Consider the following 25944-nt stretch of genomic DNA (forward strand, 5'->3'; position numbering starts at 1 on the left):
TGGGATTTCAGGTCTGTTCCTGGCTGTGCTACTGCATCACTGTGTGACTCTGGGCATGTCACTTGATCTCCTTGGGTCTTAGTTCCCCATGTGTAGTGTGGGGAGGAGGATCCTGTGCGTGTCTAATTAGACTGCCGGCCCTTGGCAGCAAGGGCAGTCTCAGACTCAGTGTGTCTGTGCAGCGCCCAGCACAGTGGGGGCCTGATCCCAACTGGTGCTTCTGTAACGTACGTAACTGATAGTCCCGGATGCCAGCCGGGCCCAGCCATCCCACACCTCTTCCAGCCGGGCTTGACAAGGGGGAGCCAGTCTGGCAAGCAGCTCCTGTCTCTTTCCATAGCAACGAGGCACAAGCTGGGGACAGTGCAGGTACCAGGTCATGAGGGGGCTCTGAAAAAAGTGCTGTTTTGCTTTGATCTGGATGGAAAATCCTCCAGTTGGCTGGGAGCAGAAGGGCAGCGGGGTGGGGGTGGGGGCAGGGGGTTCCAGTGCTGGTTCCATTGGGTAATGAAGTAAAAACGTGTTTTGCTGGAAAGACTTTCCTCTCCCAGCTGGGGAGGCAACATCCGAACCTTATTTTCTTTTCCATGCGGGACAAGCGCCAGCAGCAGCTCAGCCTGGACTTCGGGGAGGAGGGACTCAGCCAGCTGGTTCTTACAGGCGGGCGTGTGGGCCAGGCTAGCTGGGGAGCCTCGGGTGTTGAGCAAAGGTGGATCCAAGCAAGGACCATGGAGACAGGAAGAGGGAGCTGCTGTTCTTGACACTATCCAGACTCAGGGCTGCTCCTCTGATGCACACCCAGTCAAGGGCTGTCCCTGCAGTGGGTTTTAAAATAGTCCCTGTGCACTGCAAGGACCCCCCTACACTACTGATATCTGGGTTGATCCCTGCCCTGGCACATGCAGCACACTGCTGGCAGGTGCTGGGCGATTGCCCTGCGCTCTGGCACCAGCAGCTGTTTTGGGGCTATGGGGTGGGGAAGGACTTGTGTGGGGCTCTCCTATTTCTACACACCACCCGAGTGTGAGGGTAGGACAGGGGCTGCCTGCCCTGGTGGAGGCCAGAAAACAATCCCAGGCTGCTGCTGCATCCTGGGCGGTGTGTGCTGGCCTGGCCACTGTGTGAGGAGTGGTGCAGAGAGTCACATGCACCCTGCAGGCTGGCCTGGGCACCATGTGAGGAGCAGTGCAGGGAGTCGCATGCACCCTGCGTGCCAGCCTGGGCACCACATGAGGAGCGGTGCGTGGAGTCGCATGCACTTGCTGGTCGGCCTGGGCGCTGAGTGAGAAGCAGTGCAGGGAGTCGCATGCACCCTGCACGCCAGCCTGGGCACTGCATGAGGAGAGGTGTGGGGAGTCGCATGCACCCTGCAGGCTGGCCTGGGCACTGAGTGAGGAGCAGTGCAGGGAGTCGCATGCACCCTGCACGCCAGCCTGGGCACTGCATGAGGAGAGGTGTGGGGAGTTGCATGCACCCTGCACGCTGGCCTGGGCACCGTGTGAGGAGCAGTATGGGAAGTGCCCCGAGGGGTCTGTGTTGCATGCACACTGTGGCGGAGGCCCCTGGGGATTCCAAGTCACACCAGCAAGAGGCTGCTGGCAGCACTGTCTGGGTAGCCACTGGCTTGATTTGCACATTCCTGGATGCACCTGCCTTCACGCAGCTCCCCCACCCAGGGCCGGTGCAACCCATTAGGCGACCAGGGCACTAACCTATGGGGGGCGGTGACCGCGGTGGCCGGAGCTTCTGCCGCCTCTGTCGGGGACGGCATTTTGGGGGCAGGACCTTCTGCCGTCGAGGATGGCAAAAAAGCTGGCAGCGCTTCTGCCCCCAGCAGCCCCTGGGCTCTGCTTCCTGTCCCAGCCCAGCCCGGCAGTGGCTCCACAGAGTTTCAGGCCAGAAGGGAGCATTGGATCATCTAGGTCAGGGGTTCTCACACTGGGGGTCGGGACACCTCAGGGGATCGTGAGGTTATTACATGGGGGGGTCGCGAGCTGTCAGCCTCCACCCCAACCCCCGCCTTGCTCCAGCATTTATCCAGGTGTTAATATATATAAAGAAGTGTTTTTCATTTGGGGGCAGTCACACGCGGGGGCTTGCGATGTGAAAGGGGTCACCAGGACAAGCGTTTGAGAACCATGGATCTAATGTGACCATCTGCGTCACACAGGCCAGGGAACCCACCCCAGCACCCCTGGACTGAGCCCAGGAATGTGTGTTTGGCTAAAGCCTCTTCCACAAAGGCTGGGCTGAAAACCTCACGGGACGGAGGAGCCGCCACCACCCTGGTGCTTGGGTCTGGCAGTTAATTGTCCTCCCTGATCGCAGAGTGAATTTGTCGGCTTCAGCCTCCAGCCCTGGGTCCTTGGCCGGCCTTTCTCCATGGGGGTCGAGAGCCCGCGGGTACCTGGGATTTTCTCCCTGGGAAGGTATCTCCACACAGTGTCAGATCAGCGTTCGCTCTCTCCGCTACGTCTGCCCTGGGGGAGCTGGGACCATGCTACTGGCAAACCCACCAACGGCCCGCCTGCTCCAGTTTCATCCATCTCCCGTGCACACACTCGGACTGTGGTGCTCACCCTGATTTGACTCAGCCACACCCAGCTACAATCCGACCCATTGCCGTGGTGCTCACGCTGGCTCAGCCACGCCCCAGCTACAGTCAGACCCATTGCCGTGGCGCTCACCCTGACTCAGCCACACCCCAGCTACAGTCCCACCCGTTGCCATGGTGCTCACCCTTCAACTACACCCCAGCTACAGTCCCACCCATTGCCGTGGTGCTCACCCTGACTCAGCCACACCCCAGCTACAGTCCGACCTGTTGCCATGGTGCTTACCCTGGCTCAGCCACACCCCAGCTACAGTCTGACCCGTTGCCGTGGGGCTCACCCTGACTCAGCCACACCCCAGCTACAGTCCGACCCGTTGCCATGGTGCTCACCCTTCAACTACACCCCAGCTACACTCTGACCAGTTGCCATCATGCTCATGCAGCCCAGTTACATCCCAGCTACACTCCGACCAATTGTGTTGTCACTCACCCAATTGGACTATGTCCCAGCTACAGTCTGACCCGTTTCCATGGTGCTCAAGTAACCCAGCTACAGTTTGACTTCTGCCATGGCACTCATCCAACCCAGCTACACCCCAGCTACACTCTGACCCATTGCCATGGCATTCACCCAACGCAGCTATACCTCAACTACACTCCAACCCATTGCCATGGCACTCACTCGACCCAATTACACCTCAACTACACTCCGACCCATTGCCATGGCACTCACTCGACCCAATTACACCCCAGCTACACTCCGACCCATTGCCATGGCATTCACCCAACCCAGCTACACCCCAACTACTCTCCGACCCATTGCCATGGCATTCACCCAACCCAGCTACACCCCAACTACACTCCGACCCATTGCTATGGCATTCACCCAACCTGGCTACACGCTAACTATACTCCGACCTATTGCCATGGCATTCACCTGACCCAGCTACACCCCAACTACACTCCAACCCATTGCCATGGCATTCACTCAACGAAGCTACACCTCAACTACACTCCGACCCATTGCCATGGCATTCACCCAATCCAGCTACACCCCAACTACACTCTGACCCATTGCCATGGCACTCACCCGACCCAGCTATACCCCAACTACACTCTGACCCATTGCCATGGCACTCACCTGACCCAGCTATACCCCAACTACACTCTCACCCGTTGCTATGGCACTCACCCAACCCAGCTACACCCCGACCCATTGCCATGACACTGACCTGGCCTGCCTGCACCCAGCTACACTCTGACAATGAACCAGCTGCACTGTGGCCTGTGTTTGGCACTCCCTGACTGCCAGGGTGTGAGCCTTGGAATGGGGCAGCCCTTCCCTACAGGGACAGCACAGCCAGGCTGGCCAGGGTGCATGCAGCACACTCGGGGAAAGACACGCGGGGATATCCTGCCACATGCCAGGCAGGGAGGAGCCCAGCCCGTACCCAGTGGGCACATGCCAGAGCGGGGTCTGGGCACGGGGAGAGCAGGCCTAGCCAGCCTGGGCCCTTTGCTACCATGGTGCCCACTGAACACTAACCCCGCAGGGTGAGGATGCAGGACTTGCTGGGTTGCACATTTAGGACGTAGCGAGCGCAGATTCCACAGGGACGGGTATGCGATGAGAACCTGGCTGGCTGGTTAACTCAGTATTCACAAGCTGCACTCTCTGAGCTGGCTGGTGCTTCGCAGGGGCAGCTTGCTCAGGGATACTGCACAGTGTGGGGCACTGGCCCAGCTATGGTGACCAGACTGCAAGTGTGAAAAATCAGGCTAATAGGCTTCTATATAAGAAAAAAACTCAAATATCAGGACCATCCCTATAAAATCGGGACATCTGGTCACCCTGGGCCCAGCAGCTCCTCTGGCAGCAGTTCAGCTGGGCACCTCTAAGCACCGTGGTGAAGATAATGTGCCCGGCCTGTGTTTGTCTGCGATGCTGGGCTGAGCAACTTGCATGCAGCAGAGGGACAAGCACTAGCTTGGGAAAGGCCCTTTGCCCCATGGCTGATTTTTTTTCCAGGTCACTGATAAAAATGTGTAACAGCGTAGGACCAAGAACCGATCCCTGTGGGACCTCACTGGAAACGCTCCTGCTCATTTTGAGAGCTATCATTTATCCAGATATGAGTCCATTTTATACCGTGCAAGGTTTTTAATCAAAATGTCCTGTGGCACCAAATCAAACACCTTACAGAAGTCTGCGTGTATTATATCAACACTGTTACCTTTATCAACCAAACTTGTTATCTCATCAAAAAAAGATACCAAGTTAGTTTGACAGGATCAATTTCCCATAAATCCATGTGGGTTGAGATTAATTACATTACCCTCCTTTAACTCTTTATTAATTGAGTCCATGTCACCTGCTCCATTATCTTGCCCAGAACTGATGTCAGAATGACAGGCCTATAATTATTCATGTCATCCCATTTACCTAACATTAACTTTCTTCCAGTCTTCTGGAACTTCCCCAGCGTGTCAAGATTTATTCAAAATCAACATCAATATTCCAGCAAACTCTTCAGCCAGCTCTTTCAAAACTCATGTGTGCAAGTTATCTGGACCTGTTAATTTAAAAAATGTCTAACTTTAGTAGCTTCTGTTTAACATCCCCCAGAGATATTAATGAATGAAAAGAAAATCTTGTGATATTGTGTTTTCCCCAAATACAGAACAGAAATATTTATTGAACACTTCTGCCTTTCCTGCATTGGTATTGTTAATTTTACCATTTCCATCTAGAAAAGGACCAATACTGTTGTCAGGATTCTTTTGGTTCCATAATATATTTTTAAAAACTCATTCTTACTTTAGAATGTTACTTCTTTAACTCTGCTGGCCATAGATTTCTGGTTGTGTCCTTTTGCTTCCTTTATCAATTTTCTACAATTTCTAACTTCTGATATACATTCATTAGTGTTAGTTTCCCCTTTCTTTCATTTGCTACATTAATTTAGTTTATGTTTGTAGCTGTTGTCACTTCCCCTCTAGCCTTGAGTTCAATTCCCTGCTTTGCCACAGACTCCCTGTTTCTCAGCTCCTATCTGTACAAGGAGGATAATAACACTTCCCTGCCTCACAAGAGTGAGTGAAGATAAATATACTGAAGATTGTGAGGTGCTCATATGCTGCAGTGATGGGGTCAGATAAGGACCGTCACTTGATTATTTGTGACAGAAACACTCTAACAATAATTAAAAACATATAGGGTCAAAAACACGGTATTATCTATTGGGACAGATCCTTAGCTGGTGTAAACTGATGTAGCTCAGTTGTCTCCAATGGGGCCACGTCGATTTCCCTGAGCTGAGGATCTGAGCTGATGCACCGGTGAGAACAGTCTGTGCACTGTGACTCTAGGGGCCAATGTGAGCTAATCCCCATGAAATCGTTCCTACCAGAGAAGCAGTGTTAGTCCCAGCAGACCGGCTAGATTGCAGTTTAGACCATTCATCTACCGCCTCCCCTGCAGCTTCAGCTGAAATGGGTAGGTCTCTTACAGCTGGTCTATGGGTTTGCCCAGAACTGTGAAAAAACAACTAAATCCATCCCTGGGGCGGAGGCTGCATTCGTTGCTGAGAGTAGCATCAGTCCCATGCAGTATCACCAACCCTAAATGTTCAGAAATCCTGAGATTAGCCTCAAAATCATGAGATTTTGAAACACGGCCTATTCTTTCTGTCTGCTGCTCACATGTGTGTCATGTTTGGAAGCTTTTCTCCACAGCTCTAAGGGCTGGAAAGTTACTTTTGGCAAACAATGAAAGCTGAGATTCTCACCTAAATCACTTGTCTCTGGGGCATTATGCAAATACTGAGTATTGTGAGCTCACCAGCGTCGGCCATAGTGCCCCTGGGATCCGTCAGCGTGAAAATGCCTGGAATGCCTGGGTTAATACTCTTCCTGGAAACCTGCCTCTTCCTTTAGCCCCCAGAGAAAGCTCAGGAGCGCTTCAGGACAGGACAGAGATAACAGCCAGATAAGGAACCTGCTTCCACTCTCTCTAACTCCCTTGGCTCAGGAGCAGCCCTGGGAGATTTGCTCCAGCCCAGCTCTTGTTTGCATGCTCTGGGACTCCCCAGATCTAATCTGTGCCAGGTGTTTAACTTGGTGATGGTAGGTGCAGCTTCTGCAAACACCTGAGAAGGAACAGCTGTGGCAGGGTTTATAAATATCCCCCAATACACTGCCCGCTCTGCTGGCAATGTGCCTAGTGATGTCATTTCAGTCACAGCGGTTTTGAACGTGACCAAAAAAAAAAAATCTGTGCTCAGAGCGAGCAAACTGTGCAGGGCGTGTGGCCAGGCTGGGGACTAGCAGAACCTTGATTGGTCTCAGCTCCCTGCTTTGCCCCATCGCTTCCAGAGTGCAATGGAAAGCTCTGGAAGTTGCTTCACCTGCAGAGCACTGCTCCTCTTCACCTGCACATCCTGCTTCCGCCATGTTGTCCGCTCCATGGGGAATTGGGCTGGCCGGGCTAGAGAGGCCCTCTTCTCTGGCCTGTTTGGCTGTCTGTCCATCCTTAGCCTGAGCTCATTGCAGCACGCACTGGCTCGCCACGTATGGCAGGGAGACAGGCGCTCCTGGGCGTGATCACAAACGCATGGAATACACCGACTGGTCAGGATCATTAGTTTGGTCCAAAATAGAATTCCAGTTTCACAAGAATTGAATGGTTGTCATCTCACTCGGCAAATTTCATGAACAGTTTCATTGATTTTATTACAAAAATTTGAAATGAAATAAAATGAAATGTGTTTAGTTGCAGATTGGACTTTAAAACCTCAGGTTTTGGAAGATGGTTTCTTCACTTTTTCTCATTGCTCTTTTTCAGGGGGGAAAAGCAAAAAAAAGAGAGAAAGGGAGGCAGGAGGGGACAAAAAACCCTTGAAAAATAAAACCCCAAACCACATTTTTTAAAATGAAACACAAGTTTTCATTCTGAAAATTGTCATTGAAAAAAATACAAAAGTTCAAACAAAGTGCAAAAATAAAGAAAGTTTGGCTTGATTGAAAAGCTGTTTTCAATTAAAAACCCTACAACTTTTTGACCAAAAAAGTCCCCCAGCGCCAGTTACTGATAAATTGTTATTAACAATGATAATTGGACTGTTCTGCCCAAAAAGCCAAACTACTCCACAATGAAAACGAGGTTTCATTTTCACTTTTTGTTTTACAAACCTTGCTTGTAGGAGCTCTTGAAAACACATCAGCTTTTCAACTACCTCGTCCAGTGCCAATTTCCACCCCTCCCCAAAAAATAAGTGTCCCAATTTGTCACACTTGCTACCTGGTCACTCTACCCCAATCCCATCCCCAGGCAGGCTCAGTGGATTCTGCCCCTCTCTGCCCCCTGGCAGCTGCCCCATAGGGTTTCTGCTGCAGCTTGGCACGGCCTCGGTGGCATGTTTGCTTGCAGAGTTATCTGGGCTGAAGTAGTGTTGGTTTTGGCGTGGAGTGCCAGGACCATGCCTGCTGTTTAAATACCACAGCCAAGGGGATTAGAGAAATTGAATTATATATTTGTTGTGGTTGGAAGACATACACAACACAAAACACCACTCCAGTCTCTGGCTACTGGAGAAAAGCAAGGGGAGAGCAGATTCTCTGACAAACTATGCAAAAGGAACAGGAGTCCCTGTGGCACCTTAGAGACTAACACATTTATCTGAGCATAGGCTTTCGTGGGCTACAGCCCACTTCATCAGATGCATGCAGTGGAAAATACAGTAGGAAGACATATATATATATACACACACAGAGAACATGAAACAATGGGTGTTACCATACACACTCTAAGGACAGTGACCAGTTAAGGTGAGCTATTACCAGCAGTAGAGGAAAAACACTTTCTGGAGTGGTAATGAAAAAAATGGTCCATTTGCAGCAGTTGACAAGAAGGTGTGAGGAGCAGTGGCGGGGGTGGAATAAACATGAGGAAATAGTTTTACTTTGTGTAATGGTCCATCCACTCCCAGTTTTTTTTTTTTCCAGGCCTAATTTAATGGTGTCCTGTTTGCAAATTAATTCCAGTTCAGCAGTCTCTCCTTGGAGTCTGTTTTTGAAGTTTTTTTGTTGTAATAGTGCGACTTTTAGGTCTGTAATCGAGTGGCCAGGGAGATTGATGTGTTCTCCGGCTTGTTTTTGAATGTTATGATTCCTGATGTCAGATTTGTGTCCATTTATTCTTTTACGTAGAGACTGTCCGGTTTGGCCAATGTACATGGCAGAGGGGCATTGCTGGCACTTGATGGCAAATATCACATTGGTAGATGTGCAGGTGAAAGAGCCTCTGATGGTGTGGCTGAAAAACTACAGTGGCTCTTGAGGCTGCTTTAGGGAAATAATTAGGGCCAAATTCATTCTCCATGTGACTCCGCGGAGCCCAGTCCCGCTCTCACTCAGGCTGCTGTAAATCCCGAGTGATGCTGGGGTGACTCCGTGGGCTCCAGAGGCGTCATTCCCATGGGAGTGCATGAGAGCAGCAGCAGGGCAAAGGGCTCCCCTAGAATTGGACCCGGGATGACTCTGGCCCAAGGTGTGTGGACAAAATGGGCTGAGACTCCAGGCAGCTACTGGCTGGAAAGTGTGTGCTGCCCCCACCCTGCCCAGCAGGGCCAAATCCAGCCTTGACATGAGAGGACATGCCCACAGGTCTCTGGGCATTTCCACCAGGCTGAATGTAGTGTAGACACTGTTGGCTTTACACACCCATGGCCCAATTTGCCACTGCCCTGCACCCTGCACCAGTGCAACGCGGGCATCCCAGGCCACCACGCTCCTGTGCTGGCCTTTTGTGCTCACTCTGCCTGGCTGGGAAGGACAGGGTGGTGGCAAACCACCCTTTCCCTGTGACTGCTAATTGGGTTTGCTGTTTACACCTGCTTCCTGACTTCTTCATACCCAGTAGGCCAGATCCTGCTTTCACTCACCCCCTGTAAATCCAGAGTGTGTGTGAGGGGAGGAGCTCAGAATGTGAACCACTGTAAAACTGAAGCCCCTCAGTCATCCCCTGCCAAGAAAGGTGCTCATTAGGAAGCCGATGCACATGGTTTATATGGATGATCAGGTGAAGCCGTTAGATAGATGGAGCACTCTGAGGTCCTCTCTCCAAAGTCCCTTCAGATGCCGTCCTGATGAGCTCACGCCACAGACTGTTTCATCACGGAAGGTCATTTCCAAAGGAGGCAAGTGCCAATCAGAATCGAACCTCCACTCCTAACCCTGTAGCTGTTGGAGACACAGAACAAAAAGAGGAATTGGGCTTGGAATCAGATTATCTCTATTCCTAATTTATCCCCATTTCATTATTTCTAACAAGTGAGCGAGTCTATTTTGGAATTGGCGTCCCCAAGAGAGTTGCTAATCGCAGCAGCACACAAGCTGGCTTTAGGGAAAAAGTCCCTTTTGTGATGTGTTGCAAGCCTATTTCCTAATATGAAAGCTGGATAATTAAATGCCACTTCCTGGAACACAATGAAAAAGCTTTATGTAAAGCCACATGAAAGCGGCTTGCTCCCAAGAATGGACCTTTCAAATTTCGGAGTGTGCTTTTGGGAGGCTGAGTGCGTGCTCTGTGTCTGGCGCACATGTGGACACTGTGTGCGGATAAATGTGTGTGTTGTGTGTCTGTCTGTTTGCAGTGTGTCGCTACAGGGTATCCGAGTGTGTTATTTGTCTGTTGTCTTTCATTACCATCATAGTAGCAACCTATTGCATGGGTCTGATTGTACGCTACGGGTGTTCTGAGTGGGTGTGCAAATGGGTATGTTGTACCATTAGTGTGTTGGGTAAGTGTATGTTGTGTGATTTCTTTAATTGTCTGTATGCTACACACAGGATGCACACACACCAATTTTACACAGTGTTTATAAGACTATGACAAATAAGGAGATACAGTGTTACGAAAAATCTCATCAGCTCAAAGCTCCTACTCACGGAATGTCTTTGCACAATAGATTTTAATTCTTCCTCTCATGTTTCAGAGAGTCAGTACAGGACACAGGCACTGCCCAATGGGTGTTAATAACACATAAGGGCTTGTCTACATGGAGAAACTGACCAGAACAGCTATTCTGGAATAGATCTCTGTGTGGACACGCTATTCCAGAATAAAAGTGATGTTATTCCAGAATCATTATCCTTTTTGGAAGCACACCAATTATTCCTGAATAAAGTGATTTATTTTGCATTAGCTATTCTGGTCCATTTCCACATGCAGACGGGCCCTAACTGACTGCACAGGGCTAAATTTCACCTTTGTTTATAGTAGCGAGAGCTCTTGACTGGAGAAGCTGCATAAGCTTGAAAGCTGATCTCTCTCCCCAATCAAAGTTGGTCTAATAAAGGATATGGGCTTTCCCCGCACCCCCTTCTCTCGCTAATGTCCTGGGACTGACACAGCTACAACACGCTGCCTGCCCTTGGTTAGAGATCACTTTTCTAAATGCAGCCAATGCAGCATCACAGGGCCATTCTACGCTGTCCAGTATCACAGCCACTGTTTGAAAATCAAGAAGACATTCCCCAAAGCAAACCCGCAGCACCTCAAGCCCCTCAGCAAACGCTTGCAAGAAGGGATGAGATGTTCGCTGTGCCCTAAAGTGAAGGGCATCTGAACCGGGCTTTGGAATTTAGGAGCCTAAATCCCTTTGAGGAACTGGGCTGTTCCCCTTTGTGTTCCCATAAGAAGGAATCCTGGAAAGGGCAATGGGTTTGGGGTTATTTTGGTGCATGTTCTGTTCTGCTTGTTTTTTACTTTACAAATCAGGTCTTATCTACCCTGGATGACACTATGGCAACTGGAGAAAGAGTCAAGTTACAAATATCACCAGGGACAAGGAACTGAACAGCAGAGAGGGGATAGGCGCTTTAGTCGTCAAAACTCTTTGGTTTTGGTAAATCCTCTTTAACTATAATGCCTAATAAACATCTGGGAGAAAGAGCATCTTTGTTAATGGCTCACAGCCCTTCCCTGCACACACGTCTAGTTACAGGGTGAAAGAGTGCCCAATATATACTCCCGAACCCCAAGCAAAACCAGGGGAGCCCAGACCATAAGGTTGGGAAAAAAGGTAGAAAAATCCCCCCTCTTCCCAGCCTTTTCTATTCCTCCAGTGGTGCCAACTCTCATGATTTTGTCATGAGTCTCATGATAATATTGGTTTCCTCCAAGCCCCAGCTCCTGGAGTCACGTGGGTAGGTGACAATTTCAGCCCTTTGTTCTTAAAGGAAAAGTACAATTCTAGCCCTTGTGGCTGTGGATAAAGCTTCAAAATGTGACCCCACTGTGCCCCAAAGGCTCCAAAAGCAGAAGGCAAATAAAAAGAAACCAAACCAAACCTACTACTTTGACATCCTCTTGTGATTTTAAAGCCAATCTCGTGATTTTTGAACATTTGGGGTTGGCAAAGGTGTTCATCATAAAGAACCAGAGAAGGGCACGTGCCCCATTTTTCCTCAAAACCTTTCTGATGTCACTGTGACACACCTAGGCTCCATTGGGATGGCTAGGTCAGACACTGTCCTCATTCCATCTGTGCAGCTCCCAGCCCAGTGACTGGCCGCAATGCTAATCATTATTAACCCCTGCGTGTTCCTTGGGGTGTGTCAGATCAGCCTTCACGGCAGGGTCTGAATGTGCGAGGAATGCGGTTTGCAGGTGAGCATGTATGTTTCTGTTCACAGGTGTGTTCCTGTGTGCATTCCTGTGCGACGGACGTGTGAGAGTCTTTGGGCATGGGAGGCTGTGCGTAGGGAGGCTGGGTGTATGTGTTGCTGGGTGTCTGTGTGTGTGGTGGTGGGGAGGTTGGTTGTACCTGTTGCAGCAGAGAATGTCCACTCCTCCCTGCTTCTCCCAGCAGCCCCCTGGTCTCCATGGGTCCCCTTGAGCCACCAAACCCCAGCACGGCTGGCGTAACCTCCTGTCCGTCAGTGCCGCCTGGCCCCTCCCGCCTGCTTGCACACACAGCCTGCTGCTTTCAGTTTTCCTGTAACAGTGAAAGTTAAGCAGGGAAAAAAACGTTGCCGTTAGCATGTAATAGAGGAAGAGAGGTAAAAAGGGCAGGAAATTTGCACCAAGTCCATTTCCCCTTGGCCCTGGGCTGCTGCTCACTCCGGATCTGGGATTTGCGTAGGCAGAGTTAAAAATAACGGGTATAAAAGAGAAAGGCAAAGGGCCGAGAGAGCCCCACAGCAAACCAGCCTCCAGCCTGAGCGAGGAGGGCTGAACTTGTGCTACTAGGGCCAGACAGAGATCAAAGCAGAACCACCTCCGAGGGGAGCAGGCAGCCCAGAGGGGAGGACGTGTGTGTGTGTGTGTGTGTGTAACCGGCTGTAGTGTGTGTGTGTGTGTGTGTGTGTGTGTAACCGGCTGTAGTGTGTGTGTGTGTGTGTGTGTGTGTGTGTAACCGGCTGTACTGTATGCTGTTCTGCGTGTATGGTGTGTACACACTAGGAGAATCTGCACACTGGTTTCTCTTGTATGAAGTTTTTCTTGCGAAGAGCAGTAACTCTTCTCGGTCCTAGAAAATAACCCAGACGCTCTCACTCCCAGTCAGAGGAGACGGAGTTTTCTCTTCTGAAAAGATACTGCGGCCTGATGTTATTGGCGTCAGTTATTATTAATGCTCTGGATCCCTCCCAAGGGAATGGGGCCACAGGCCTAGAAGATGCAACATTAGCTACAAACGCTAAATGTTATTAACCAAGAGCACTTCTGGGTATTGCTTCATTTCATTCAGAAAACATGAAATCCCAGTCTGAGGAGCTAACCACATGGCTTGCGAGGCTGAAGGTCTGGGGGTCCCCAAACCCCAGGGCCTTGGGGTCCCACGTGCCCTTTGGACGCGTTGTTCGCCTGGGAAGGGGCTGCCCAGATCAACCAGCCTCTGAGGCGCTTCTCTTGGGGAACAACTGCAAAAGCTCCCGGAGTCAGTCCCCCGATCCCCCCACCCCCGATATGGAGACACAAGATTTGTTCACATCCACATCGGGCCTTCCCGGGAATCTCCTGTCACTTCACAACAAATCTAACAGCCAGTGAGGAGAAAAGGCCTTGACTGCCACAGCCCCGGCCCAGCCCTGGCGTGCGGGGAGCTGCACTGTGCTGCGCTGTTCCAGTGGCTGGGAGTCCCGCCGGCAGCAGTGGGCTGGGCCGGGCCTGGGTTGAACTCTGGGCCTGGGCAGAGCAAAGGCTTTGACCGCCAGCCCTGGCAGTGAACCGGCTGAGGGGGCTGACTCCCGGGGCACAGCCCGGCTGAGGGCGCAGGTGGGAGCGAATCTCGCCGGGCTGATAACATTGTGTCTGTCCCGCAGGGGGGAAAGCTGCCAGGAGCCGATAAGAGCCGGTGGCTCCGGTCTGGCCTGAAGCTCCCTGGAGTTCTGCTTCCCTCTGCGCTGGGCTGGGCTGCGGGGCCCCGGGACTGAGCCCTGGGCGGCTCCCCGGGATCGGCTCAGAGTGGCGGAAGGAGGGGGCTTCTCAGTGCCAAGGGTGGGGGAGGTCCTGCTGTCCGTCCACTCCTCCCTCCGTCCGTCCATCCCTCCCCAACAGTCCATCCATCCACCCCTCCGTCTGTCCATCCATCCATCCATCCACCCATCCTTCCAGCTGTCCATCCACCCCCGACCCGTCAGTCCGTCCACCCATCTGTCCATCCACCCCTCCCTCCGTCCGTCCATCCCTCCCCAACAGTCCATCTGTCCAACCCTCCGTCTGTCCATCCATCCGTACATCCATCCCTTCAGCTGTCCATCCACCCCCGCCGTCAGTCCGTCCGTCCGTCCACCCCGTCTGTCCATCCACCCCCTCCCCGTCCATCCATCCCTCCCCGTCCGTCCGTCCTTCCACCCCTTCCCCATCCCTCCATCTGTCCATCCATCCCTCCATTTGTCCATCCACCCCTCCGTCTGTCCATCCATTCCTCCCCATCAGTCTGTCTGTCCACCTGTCCGTCCATCTCCTCCCTGCCAGTCCGTCCATCCATCCCCCCCTCTGTCCATCCATCCCTCCAGTTGTCCGTCCATCTACCCCCTCCCTCCCCGTTTGTCCTTCTGTCCATCCACCCTTCCCCATCAGTCTGTCCGTCCATCCCTCCCCTCCCCATCCGTCTGTTCATCCACCCCTTCTCCATCCATCTGTCCACCTCTCCCTCCGTCTGTCCATCCACTCCCTCTCCGTCTGTCCACCTCCCTGGCTGTCCATCCACTCTCTCCCCATTCGTCAGTCCGTCCACCCCCTACTCACCAGTCTGTCTGTCCATTCCTCCCCAGCAGTCCATCCGTCCACCCCTCTGTCTGTCCATCCATCTGTCCATCCATCCCTCCATCTGTCCATCCACCCCCTCCCCATCAGTCCATCCACCCCTGTCTCTCCATCCACCCCCTCCCCATCCATCCGTCCGTCCATCCCTCCCCATCCGTCCATCCTTCCACCCCCTCCGCATCCCTCCATCTGTCCATCCACCCCTCTGTCTGTCCATCCATTCCTCCCCGTCCGTCTGTCCGTCCACTCCGCCCTCTCTCCATTCTTCCATCCCTCCGTCTGTCCATCCCTCCTCTCCCCATGAGTCTGTCTATCCCTCCTTGTTCGTCTGTCCATCCACCCCCTCCCCATCCCTCCGTCCACCCCCTCCCTGCCAGTGTGTCCGTCCATCCCCCCAGCTGTCCATCCACCCCCTCCACCTCCCTCCGTCAGTCCACCCCCTCCCCGTCAGTCTGTCGTCCACCCATCTGTCCATCCCCCCATCTGTCCATCCATCCCTCCAGTTGTCCATCCATCTACCCCCTCCCTCCCCGTTTGTCCATCTGTCCATCCGCCCCTCCCCATCAGTCTGTCCATCCAACCCCAGCTCTCCATCCACCCTCTCCCCATCCGTCAGTCCGTCCACCCCCTCCCCTCCAGTCTGTCTGTCCATCCCTCTGTCTGTCCATCCACCCCTCTCTGCCAGTCTGTCCGTCCATCCCTCCATCCTTCCCCTCCCCACCCCAGTCTGTCTGTCCAGTCCCTCCATCCCTGCATCCCCATACTCAGGCGTTCTCAGACTGGGGGCCGTGACCCTTCCGGGGGTCAGAAGGTTATTACGTGGGGGGTTGCGAGCCATCAGCCTCCACCCTCAAGACCCACTTCTCCTCCATCATTTATAATAGCGTTTAATATTAAATATGTGTTTTTAATGTATAAGGGGGGGTCGCACTCAGAGACTGGCTGCATGAAAGGGTCACCAGTGTAAAAGTTTGAGACCCCCTGCCATACGTGGAGGGAGGAGACCTCAGCCAGCAGAGGCTGTCTGTCCATTCAGCCCCACACCTATTCTAGGAGAGAGGAGACCTCAGCCAGCGGATGCTGTCTGTCTATCCACCCCTCCATCCAGCCCCATACCTATCTAGCCACCCCCCGAGACTCGTAGCCAACCCCACAGCCACCTTTCTGCCCCTGGTTCAAGCAGCCGGAGGAGTCCTGGCCTGTGTTTCAGTTGTGGAAGATGGTGGATTCCTTTTTGGGCAGGAGCTTTCCATGACGTTAGGCGCTGCTGGGCTGGCCCAAGATGGGGAACTCTTAGCCTTGCCCCACCCAATCGAACAGAGCATCTTCCCCTAGGACAGCGGCTGCCCCAGGCCCCCATCCTGCCGAGGCCCAGGCAGATGCTGGGGCAGCGTTCCCAGCATTGCTGCCACTCAGGGGCTCCCCAGTTCCTCGTTAGCAGAAAATAAACCCAAGGGGGCGGCTGGTTCTAGCCCCATGAGAGATGGTGACCGTGGCCCCTTGGGCAGCCAGTACTTATAACACAAGCGCTTGCTGCAGGAAATGGGGCTCATGGGCCTACTGGGGCTGTCCCACTCTCCACCCTGGGGCCCAGGGCATAAAGGACTCTTGAGCCCTGAAGGGGCCACACCATGACAAGGGAGCCAGCTGTGAGGCTGTCCCTGAGGTGGGTCATGGGCTGGCGACATTCCCTGGCTCTGCCACAGACTTCCCATGTGACCTTGGGTAAGTCACTGAACTTCGCTGTGCCTCACTTTCCTGGAGTGTCAGATGGGGCTGAGGCCTCCTTTGCCTAGTTAGACTGTAACCGAGCTCTGTCTCCGGCCAAGCGCCTGGGCACTGGGCGACACCTGGCTTGATCCAGGTGCAAGCATAGTGCCAACCGGTGCCAGCGCCCCTCGGAGCAGCCACCCCAGCTTTCCTCTTCCAGGTTGTTCTAACTGGGGCAGGTCTGCACGAGCAGAGCTAATCTTTAACCCTTTCTTCTCTCCACCTCATTCATCCTCCACTTTACCGTCCTGTTTGCCTTTCAATTGCTTTGCTGCTGTTTGATCTTATCTAATGCCCCCTTCTTTACAGCCTGGTTTAGTGGCTGGAGAGAGAATTCTCCTTTCCCAAATGGAGCTCTTGGGCATCTGTCAATAGAGGGCTGTGCACACAGATACCTCCTGCCCAGCTGGGCCCATCTGAAACCCACACACATCGGGGTAGCACCTACCGCAGGGACTCGCAGGGGCCCACCTGGGCTGATCTCCAGCCGGGTCCCACCAGCTCCCACAAATCAAAGCGTCCATTACAGAGGGTCTGTGAAGGCATTTAAAGGGAGGCTGGTGTCTCTCTCCTTGTGGAGGCGCTGGACAAGCCTTCCTAGTTCAAAGTCCCAGCTCTCACAGACCCCTGGTGTGATGGCAGGAGAGTCACTGATCCCCTGTCCTCAGCTGCACATTGGGGATGACGCTTCCTGTCCAAACTATGAGCTCTCTGAGGCTGCATTTGAGTCTGTCCCACACCTAGCACAGCGGGGCCCTGACCTCGGGCCGGGCCTCTCAACATGCCCAGAGTACGAATTACACCAACCGCCTGAGAAATATTCCACCTGCCGAGACCTACCAGCAATAGATGCAAGTCCCACCTGGCGGCTCTTTCGCTCTCGGAAAATGAGCCAATGTTGCAGGGCTGAAGCTACTCAAACCAAGGGAAAGGAGGACAACCCAAGTGTAACTAGAGTCTGCTCCTTCCTCTGGCTCCAGGCCATTTTGTCTTGTTCTCTGCAAGATCCTGGGGCAGCAGCGGCCTCCATAGTTGGGCCCTGTACAAATAATACTTCATAATAAAAGGATTAGCAGCACGTCACAGAAATATGCATCCGTGCAGCTCAGGAGAAACGCCCTCGCGCCCCACGCTGGAGCACGTGTGGCCTTTAAAATGCCAAAGCCATGGAGAAGGACTTTCCAGTTTTCAACCCAGTGGGTGGAATTTATTCTAGATAACAAACAGGATTCTGAACTAACAAGCAGCCAGCTGATGTCCAGGCAGACGCCAGTGCATGCTTTGGAAATGAGTCCAGGAGTTCTTGGTAAAAGGGGAAAGATTTGCATAGTTGTTTTCCCTGTGGATTACTGCACTCATTTACTGCAGTGCTCCACCCTTATAATTAAAGTCAAGTGATGACAGCAACTGGTAGGGTAACTTTGGATCCAGGCCAGAGAAGCTGTGTGCATTTACCTTTGTAGGTAGCATTATTATTCCCGTTTAAATAGTCTTCTGGCTCCTGAGGAGCAGAGGGCTCAAGCCCAAGTTCTTCGAAAGGTAGGAGAGATGGAAAGCCCCAGAGCGGGACAGGCCTGAGGAGATAACCTTATCGCTTCTAGACAAACTCAACAGTCAAAAAGCCATTCCTGGTATTGGCTGGAGTGAGGCCAGCCCAACTCAGACCAAGAAAGGAGGGTGCTGGAGGCTGGGCCTTCCCAGCGGGGCCTTGGCTGGGCCAGTCCTCACAAGCTGGCTGGTCCGTATTGGCTGATGGTCTCTTCAGGGGTCAGTGTCACCTGCTCCTGGCTTCACAGACACCCCGAAGTTTGTCCCCCACCCCTGGGCTGGCAGGTGCATTGCTGAGGGTGTTTTGTTCCCGCCTGCCAGCAGCATCAGGCCATGCTATCCTGGACTACCATCTGCCGAGCCTGCTGCACACACCCAGGACTCAGGCCCCGGGTCTGCTTTCAGGCAGTTCTCAGCGTGGGGAGGAGCCCAAGGCAGGCACATGGCCCCCAAGTGAAGTGGGGACTCCAGACAGTCACTCGCACTGCATGGGCCGTGCAGGGCCCCTTTCTGTAATGCACACTCCGCTTCCTCCCCCCCCCGGGACCCACACAGAGCCCAGAACCCCACAACAACATTCCTCCCGGCTCCCCCCACGGCTCCAGCCGCCCTGGGAGCTGGCCTGGGGCACTGATCTAGGGAAAAGACGGGCCGGGCCGGGCCAGGCTTTCACTGGCCCGACCCCAGAGTCCCCCCCAACCTGCTGCCCGACTTCGTTAGACTTCTCGCACTGGGTTCTGCGCGCATCCAGAGGGAGGGGCGTGGCCTAAAGGCCGGGGGCGTGTTCTCCGTCGCTGTGGCCAATGGGCTGAGGATGCCTGTGAATATCCAAGCAGGTGCGCGCCAATCAGGGCGCGCTGTGGATGTTAACAGCTGGGGAGCTGGCCCGGCTGCCCTAGACTCCGACGGTCCCGGAGAGCTCCCGGCTGCGCGACCCCCCCCGCCTGCCCGGAGCCAGCGCTTCCGCAGCGCGCTATGGCCGGGGCCGCGGGGAAGCTGCGCTGCCGCCCATCGCCTCCTTCGCCAGCCTGCTGCCCATGGAAAGACAAGCGGGGGCCGCTGCTCCACGTAGGTGCCGGGGGGCGGAGTGGGGGGCGCTGCTTGGTCAAGGCCGGCCGGGGTCGGGGTGTCGTAGGGATTAAGCACCGCCACTGCCCGCGGTGCTGGGGCCCGGCGCGGAGCGGCGCCAGGGAAGTTTTTGTGGGGTCTCCAGTAACTGCGGGGGCTGCGCAGAAGGCGGGCTGGGGCGAGGGGCCCGCTGCGGGGTGGGTGGGGCGAGGGCCTGGGGCCCGCTGGCGGTGGGGAGCCTGTCAGGTGTGCGGCAGGGGCGGCCGGAGATGAGGAGTTCCCGTCCTTTGGGCGCTGGGAGGCGTAGTGCGTCGGCTCCCACGAGGAGCGGCGAGGGGGGACCCTGTACGTGATAGCGACCCTAGTTGAGCCCGAGAAATAAATGACCGTGCCTTGTATGTACCATGTGGAGCTCACACTTGGAATCTTGTGATCTCAGATGCGGCAAAGTCATCGAAATATGCCGTTGACTTTTTCGGTAAGGGGCCCTGGACATATGTTCTGAGGGGGCCACGTTCTTTGTTGCTACAGCCCTGGGTCCACCAGTCCTGTGGCTTCAGTGGCGGATACACCAGAGGTGCGGGACCAGCAGACCTCCTGCAGGCATGCCACTGAAAGCCGCCTGACTCCTGTGCTTGGGGCAGCAAAATACATACGGCTGCCCCTATACTGGAGGACCTTTTGGGTAAGCCCAAAATGTAGATTCCAAAGATTATGATATGTATAAGACTTGAATATACCTGATAAGCTTAGGATATGATAGAGAAAAGAGGTGTCTAAAGCTGTTTGTTGTCCCAGAGAGATTAGTTGCTTTATTAGGACATTGAAGAGATTGTCATGAATACTAACATCAGCCCTGTGGAAATGAAGCATACTATTGCTTACTAACTACAATACTAAAACAGATTTCGTTGCTAAAGAAGTGCCTTAACAACTGTGACCTTTTGTAAAACAGCATTACTGAGCCATATTCTACCTTCCAGGACATAATGGGATTGCACTCATGTAACAGAACAAAAATTGGCCCCATATTTTTCTCCCAGCACTTGTTAATTGGGTTTTGGTAATTATTTTCTGGGACTCTTCATGCTGAGGTCTGCCTCAATATACTGAATTATGCTGAGAAGTAAATATGTTAGAATTAAACATTGTGTATTAGCTGATTAGAAACAGATGTAAGTTGGTGTACAAAGCAATGCACAGTTGCTTACTTGAACTGATTTGGCATATTTGAGTATGCAAAAAGAGTAACACATCTGGGGGGTGGGGAGGGGGGCAGTGGGGGACAGTGGTGGGTGAATGTGCCAGAAGTTGTATCCCTTAAGTTGAGGAGGGAAGGGTCCGGGAACCAGTGTCCCCGCTCTCTGCACTTGCCTTGTTAGCAGCAAGGAGGTGAAGGGGCTGCTGGAAAGCCCAGGGGGGTTGGGAGCAGGCCCCTGGGCAGGGCAGGGCAGTGCCCGCAGCTGGCGGCTTAACGCTGTTCTGCTCTCTGCCCAGGGGAGAAGCCGTACCACTGCAACTGGGATGGCTGCGGCTGGAAGTTCGCCCGCTCAGACGAGCTGACCCGTCACTACCGCAAACACACTGGCCACCGGCCCTTCCAGTGCCACCTGTGCGAACGGGCCTTCTCCAGGTCGGACCACCTGGCACTGCATATGAAGAGACACATGTAATGGACAGAAATGCCTCCGGGGATCTGGCCCCTGGCCGGGGGGAGGGGAGACACTGAGAACTCTATTTATGAAGCCACAAAATATTCTCTTATTGATGCAACTAATTTATGTCGCTAGGGAGGTCTGGAAAGAGCAAACGCTCAGTATTTAAAGGTAAAAGCAGCTGGATCTTCCACACGTCTAGATAAATAGCTACCCAGGGGTCTGGCTGCGTAAGTGCGGAGCCTGGGTGTATAATACTGTACAGAATGAGTTGAGTATTTTGCATTTTTAAAGGGATTTTTAAGCTTATACATTTGATTTTTTTTAAAAAAAAAAATTTAAATCTTGTAATGTAAAGAGTGGGCAGCGTCGGAGTGGATCTGGGTTAGTGTGTGTTTTGGTTTGTGTGTGTGGTCTTTTTTTTTTTTTTTTACACAATCTCAAAGAAACCAGGCTGCTTCTGTAGACTCTTAGCACCTTTTTAAAACTTCTTCAAAGGCGGAGAGGAATTGCCAGCATAGGTTAGACCCCTAGGCCATCTGCCCCAGTGTCCTGCCATGCTCTGCTCCCCACCCACTTACATAGTCTGAGACTGGCTTAGGCCCTTGAAGCAGGATCACTTCCCAAATGTGTTGGCATTAACGTGGCTCCCTTTCCATCCCACTGGTGCTGTGCTGCTTGCTGGTGTGGTGATCAAGGCCCAGCTGCTGGAATCTGAGAGTGCCTAAAATTGCTCAGCTGCCACTCCTTGGAGAATGAATTTCTAACCCAAAATGTGACCGGAGTGAGAGCAGAAAATGACCCACTCTGTAAAATCTCATGATTTGTGAAGAAAGCTTGTGATTGCTGGAGCCTGACTCCAGGATTTTGACTACTGCTGAGCAGCACACAGACAGGGATCTCCCTCCTTCATGCCCTTCAAGAGTGTTCCAAATCTATTGGAATTGCCATAGCCGCAAGCCAGTCCCTGGCCCATGGGGAACACCCCATCTGCAGCCGGCTCCCATGCCCCATACAGATCAGCAGCATCTCCTGAAAACAGTCCTAGTTGTAATGTCGGGTCTGGATTTGTCTTGTCATTTTTAACTGTGTATTTTTGTTTGTTCTCCTTCTGCCAAAGGATGAGCCGGAAACCAGGTACTGCTGCAGCCCCTTTTCCAAGCTGCTTCCTCAAACTTCCTTGTGTAAAGAGGACAAGGAGTTTTGTCCACCTATGAATCCCCAGGTCCCCGCTATACTTGAACCCTTCTTTCTCAAAGAGAAGGCCAAGGAGTCTTGATGTGCAGGTTCTGCAAAGTGCGCTGTGAGTTGGCAAAGAGCAGGGATCTAGAGTGTTCGGGTTTTCTAGGACTTGTCTTCCTGCTGGGACTCCCAGCTCAGAGAAGAGCCTGTTCCTCGCTGTGTATATTGTCAATTAACATTTCTCTCCCCCACTTTGAAATGTTACTTTTCTTTATATGCACACCACTGCACTATTGTGATCTGATGTAAAATAAATAAATATGCCTCAACAGCAGGGGCCAGCAGAGTTTACTTTGAAACTTCCCCAGGAGCGAGAAGCAGATGGCAGGCATTACTCTTTGTAAATATTATTTGCATTGAGATTCATTTCTATTTAAAAGTGCAATGAAGGAATCTGGCAACGCCCTTTGCCTTGTCTCCGGCATCTTCTGTGAGTGGCAGCACTTTGGAACAAGCATTGAGTCATTTATTTCGCCACCCTGTGCCTCAGTTTCCCCATTCTACAGATGTGTAAATGGAGGCACAGAGGTGAAGTGACCTGCCCATGGCAAGTCAGTGACAGAGATGAACTGAACCAAGGAGACTTGACTCCTTGTCCTTTTCTCTACCCACTAGATTCTCCCCCCACCTCCTCTAGAGCTGTGAATGGAACCCAGGAGTCCTGATCTCCTTGTCAGGTGGTTACAACCCAGAAGGCTTCCCCCAGCCAGAGCTCCTGTATCCATGCAAGGTGTATGGCTCCATGGAACGCCCCAGCCAAGCTACTGGGCAGCTTCATTCCTCTCAGGTGCTGAGGTTTCCTTGTGAATTAATAGTGGTGACTAAGCGCTGGCTTGTTGGCAGGTCCCAGGCCCAGCAAGCAGGTCCGTCTCAATCCCTCCTGTGGCCAATTACCCGTGAGACACGCACTGCTCTGAAGGCTGGGGCTTGCACAGACCTGACAGAGTCACAGGGCAGAGAGAATATTGCACAGCTGGCTCCACACAGGAGCAGTGACTTCCCGTCTGCTCTCAGCACTGCTATTCATTGGTGTGAACCATCCCCTCGTGACAGCACAGGCCCAAGGAAGGACACGGTGGCAGCACCTGTCTGGGTTCGCAGCGCCTGTCTGGGTTCCCAGCTCCCAGGCGAAATTACTCACATGCAGCCTGAGTTTGGCTCAGGCCCCTGCTCCCAGTGGGGTGTAGCGGGATGGGACAAAAGGAGTTGCAGCTGTGTGTCTGTGTGCACCTCCCTCTCGCTGTGTGCATTCATGTGTCAGTGGGCATCTGCCCAGTCCTGTGTGTGCACATGCTGGCTGGCTGGGACCTGGGCAGGGTGGGGTGCCTGGACCCTCTGGCTCCCTTTCCTTAGCCCCCCTGCCCCTCTCCACTGGGGTGCTGAGTGGAGCAGCAGGTAAATCCCACTCCTGCCAGAGCTCCTGCAAGGCTGGCTGCTTTGGGAGTCCCGGCCCCTGGAAACATGATGGGGCTGAGCCGATCCCAGCCTGCAGGCCTGGCCCAGCTGTGCACTAAAAGGAGTGTTGGGTCCTTCCTAGCCCACTGAGGATCTGTCCCCGTGCAGGCTGGGGGTGTCTCAGGGGTGCTGCTGTGACTGTTTCAGAGTGTCAGCTAGAAATGGCAGCTCTGGGTAGGGGGAAGCAGGGGCAGGTACAGTGGACTCGGGGACATTCATTTAGCTTTGTGGTGTTGGGGATTTGTCCTGCTGTCAAATTCTTCTGTGCCTGGGGTTCCATTCTGCCTCACTGCTTACAGCCCTTGGGTGAGGGCACCTAACATGGGGGCAGTTCTGTGCTAAGGGACAGCCAGGGTATATGCTTCATCAGCCTCCACCACAACTGACAGCGTTCCCCATCGTAGTGGCTGCAGGTTCCCTGCTGACAGAGACCCCAAGTGTGGGCCAGGGTGATCCAGTGGTCCTGGCTTGAGCGGGGGGGATTTTCTGGCCTGTCTGTTCCAGGGCACCTGCCCTGCCTCTGCTGGCCACTCTGACAAGGAGCTGGGCTCCAGGGGAAACCTCCACCACTGGCGCAAATTCTCCAGCGACTTGTTCAGAAATGTCAAGCTGCTGACTTACAGGGAAGGTGTGGGCTGTTTGACTAAGCGGTGAGTCAGGCCGGCGAAGCCAGCTGGGTGTATGTGTGTGTGTAATCTCTGGCTCAGGTTCCTTCTAGGGGAAGGTAGGTGCGGGGCAGGGGTGTGTGTGCAATCGCTGGCTCGGGATTTTTATTTCTCAGGTAATCTGGGTTTCTCTAGCCTTCCTGTAACACTGGAATGGCTGGGTCTGCTGCTTGCTGTTCCAGCCTTCCCAGGCATCTGCCAGCCAAGGTGACAGCTCACCTGCCCCGGTGAGCTCAGAGCTGAATCCTGCAGGGAGGAAAAACCAGTTCCAGGGCCCCTTTCATCATCTCTTGGCCTCGCCAGGCAGTGTGTGGGAGGGAAGCGCAAGGCAAGGCCAGGACTTTTTCCTGCCTGCCACTTAGCCCTTCGTTTGCACGGTGAGCTGTCCACAGGCAGTGACGGGTTGTTCCCGTTGTGGCACCAAAACAGGAGAGGAGCCTTCCAAGGGGTGCAGCCAGCAGGAGCTGTGGAGTTCAGGGCCAGCCCCACCACGCTAGAGCCTGCCAACCTGTCTCCACCCACAGAGCAAGGACAGCGCCTGTAGCCATGTGCTGCCCCTGGGCTTCAGCCCAGAATGGGATGCAGGTGAGAGGGGGCGCTCGCCTCATACCTTCCATCGCCAGCCTCTCTGCTGACGCTCCACTAGGGAGCTTGAGGTCTTTCTCAGGCACATTTTACTTTGCAATTTAGGGCTAAAACCTTTGTGAGGCAAAATGGTCTGTGGCTGAGGCTGAGGGGGACCTGGGGCGAGACCCTTGAGGATAACCCTGCTCTGGCTGTTCAGACTCAGCTCTTCCTCCAGGCCCTGTACATGCACGCCCAGCCAGGGCGTTCATGGGACTGTAACGTGAATACCCACCAAGGCCTGAATTCATCAAAGAGACCCGCTGAATCTGAGCCAGCCCCAAAAGTGGTAAAGTTGCAGATTCACTGAGCTGCTTCAGTAACATCTGTAAGCTCTTTCACCCCCCCACTCCAGATCTGCAGGGGGAGCCCAGGTCTTGGGGGAGATGGGGAAGGATCCTACATGCTCCTGTGGCAGCACCAGGCTCGTTGCAGCGTTTACTGCCCTAAAGCCCGTGGCTGGAGCAGAGGAGACAGCAAGCCGCTGGCAGAATCTTGGGGGTGACCCAGTGAGAGGAGAGAGGTGAATGAGGGGGTGGGCAGGGGGTCGAGGGTTGGTGGTAGGGCAGGCAGACAGTGCAAGCCCCAAAGCATGTACCAGCCTGGCTGGGTGGTCCAGCTCCTGCCCAGACAGTCGCATGTCCCTGGTTTGTCTTTCTACCCCTGGGGTTCTCATTGTGCAGCAGGTCTCGGCCTGCAGGGGCTGTGAAGGAAGCAGACCTGGCCTGTTTCCACCCCGAAGGAAATCAAATGGAGAGCTGGGTGGAAAACGTGGCCCTTTGCCAAGGAGTGAACAGGCTCCCCCAGCTCTGCCATTCACGCCAGCTGCTCACCTGACGACCGACCACAACACCCAGAGCCAATTTGAGTCTTACCAGCTGCCGAGATTCCAGCTGACACTGGCCCGTCTGGGAGGGGCAGGGATTTACCCCAGGGAATATTGGGGGACCTCAGCTGGCTCACTGGGGTGTTCTAGGAAATGGAAGCTGGGGGTCCCAGCTCACCCCCTGAGCAGCCCAGTGGAGTGAGGAGGGCCCTGCGCATGCTGCTTCCCCCCAGAGCCGCTGCCCATTTCGGTGCAGGGTCTCAGCT

The 25944-nt window shown here is 53.6% G+C and overlaps 2 long non-coding RNA genes across 2 annotated transcripts in view; both read right to left on the bottom strand.

The window, feature by feature from the left end:
- The window catches only part of LOC142047075 (uncharacterized), a 381985-nt gene that overhangs the window by 128410 nt on the left and 227631 nt on the right, over nucleotides 1-25944 (bottom strand). The window lies entirely within an intron of this gene.
- LOC116816414 (uncharacterized) lies at nucleotides 7663-19052 on the bottom strand. Its single transcript, XR_004371716.2, has 3 exons — nucleotides 18051-19052; nucleotides 12382-12552; nucleotides 7663-9793 (listed from the first exon to the last, which is right to left on the bottom strand). It is a non-coding gene; the product is annotated as an uncharacterized LOC116816414 (long non-coding RNA).

The sequence above is a fragment of the Chelonoidis abingdonii genome, chromosome 7 (genome assembly GCF_003597395.2).
Source record: "Chelonoidis abingdonii isolate Lonesome George chromosome 7, CheloAbing_2.0, whole genome shotgun sequence".
Taxonomy (NCBI): domain Eukaryota; kingdom Metazoa; phylum Chordata; order Testudines; family Testudinidae; genus Chelonoidis; species Chelonoidis abingdonii.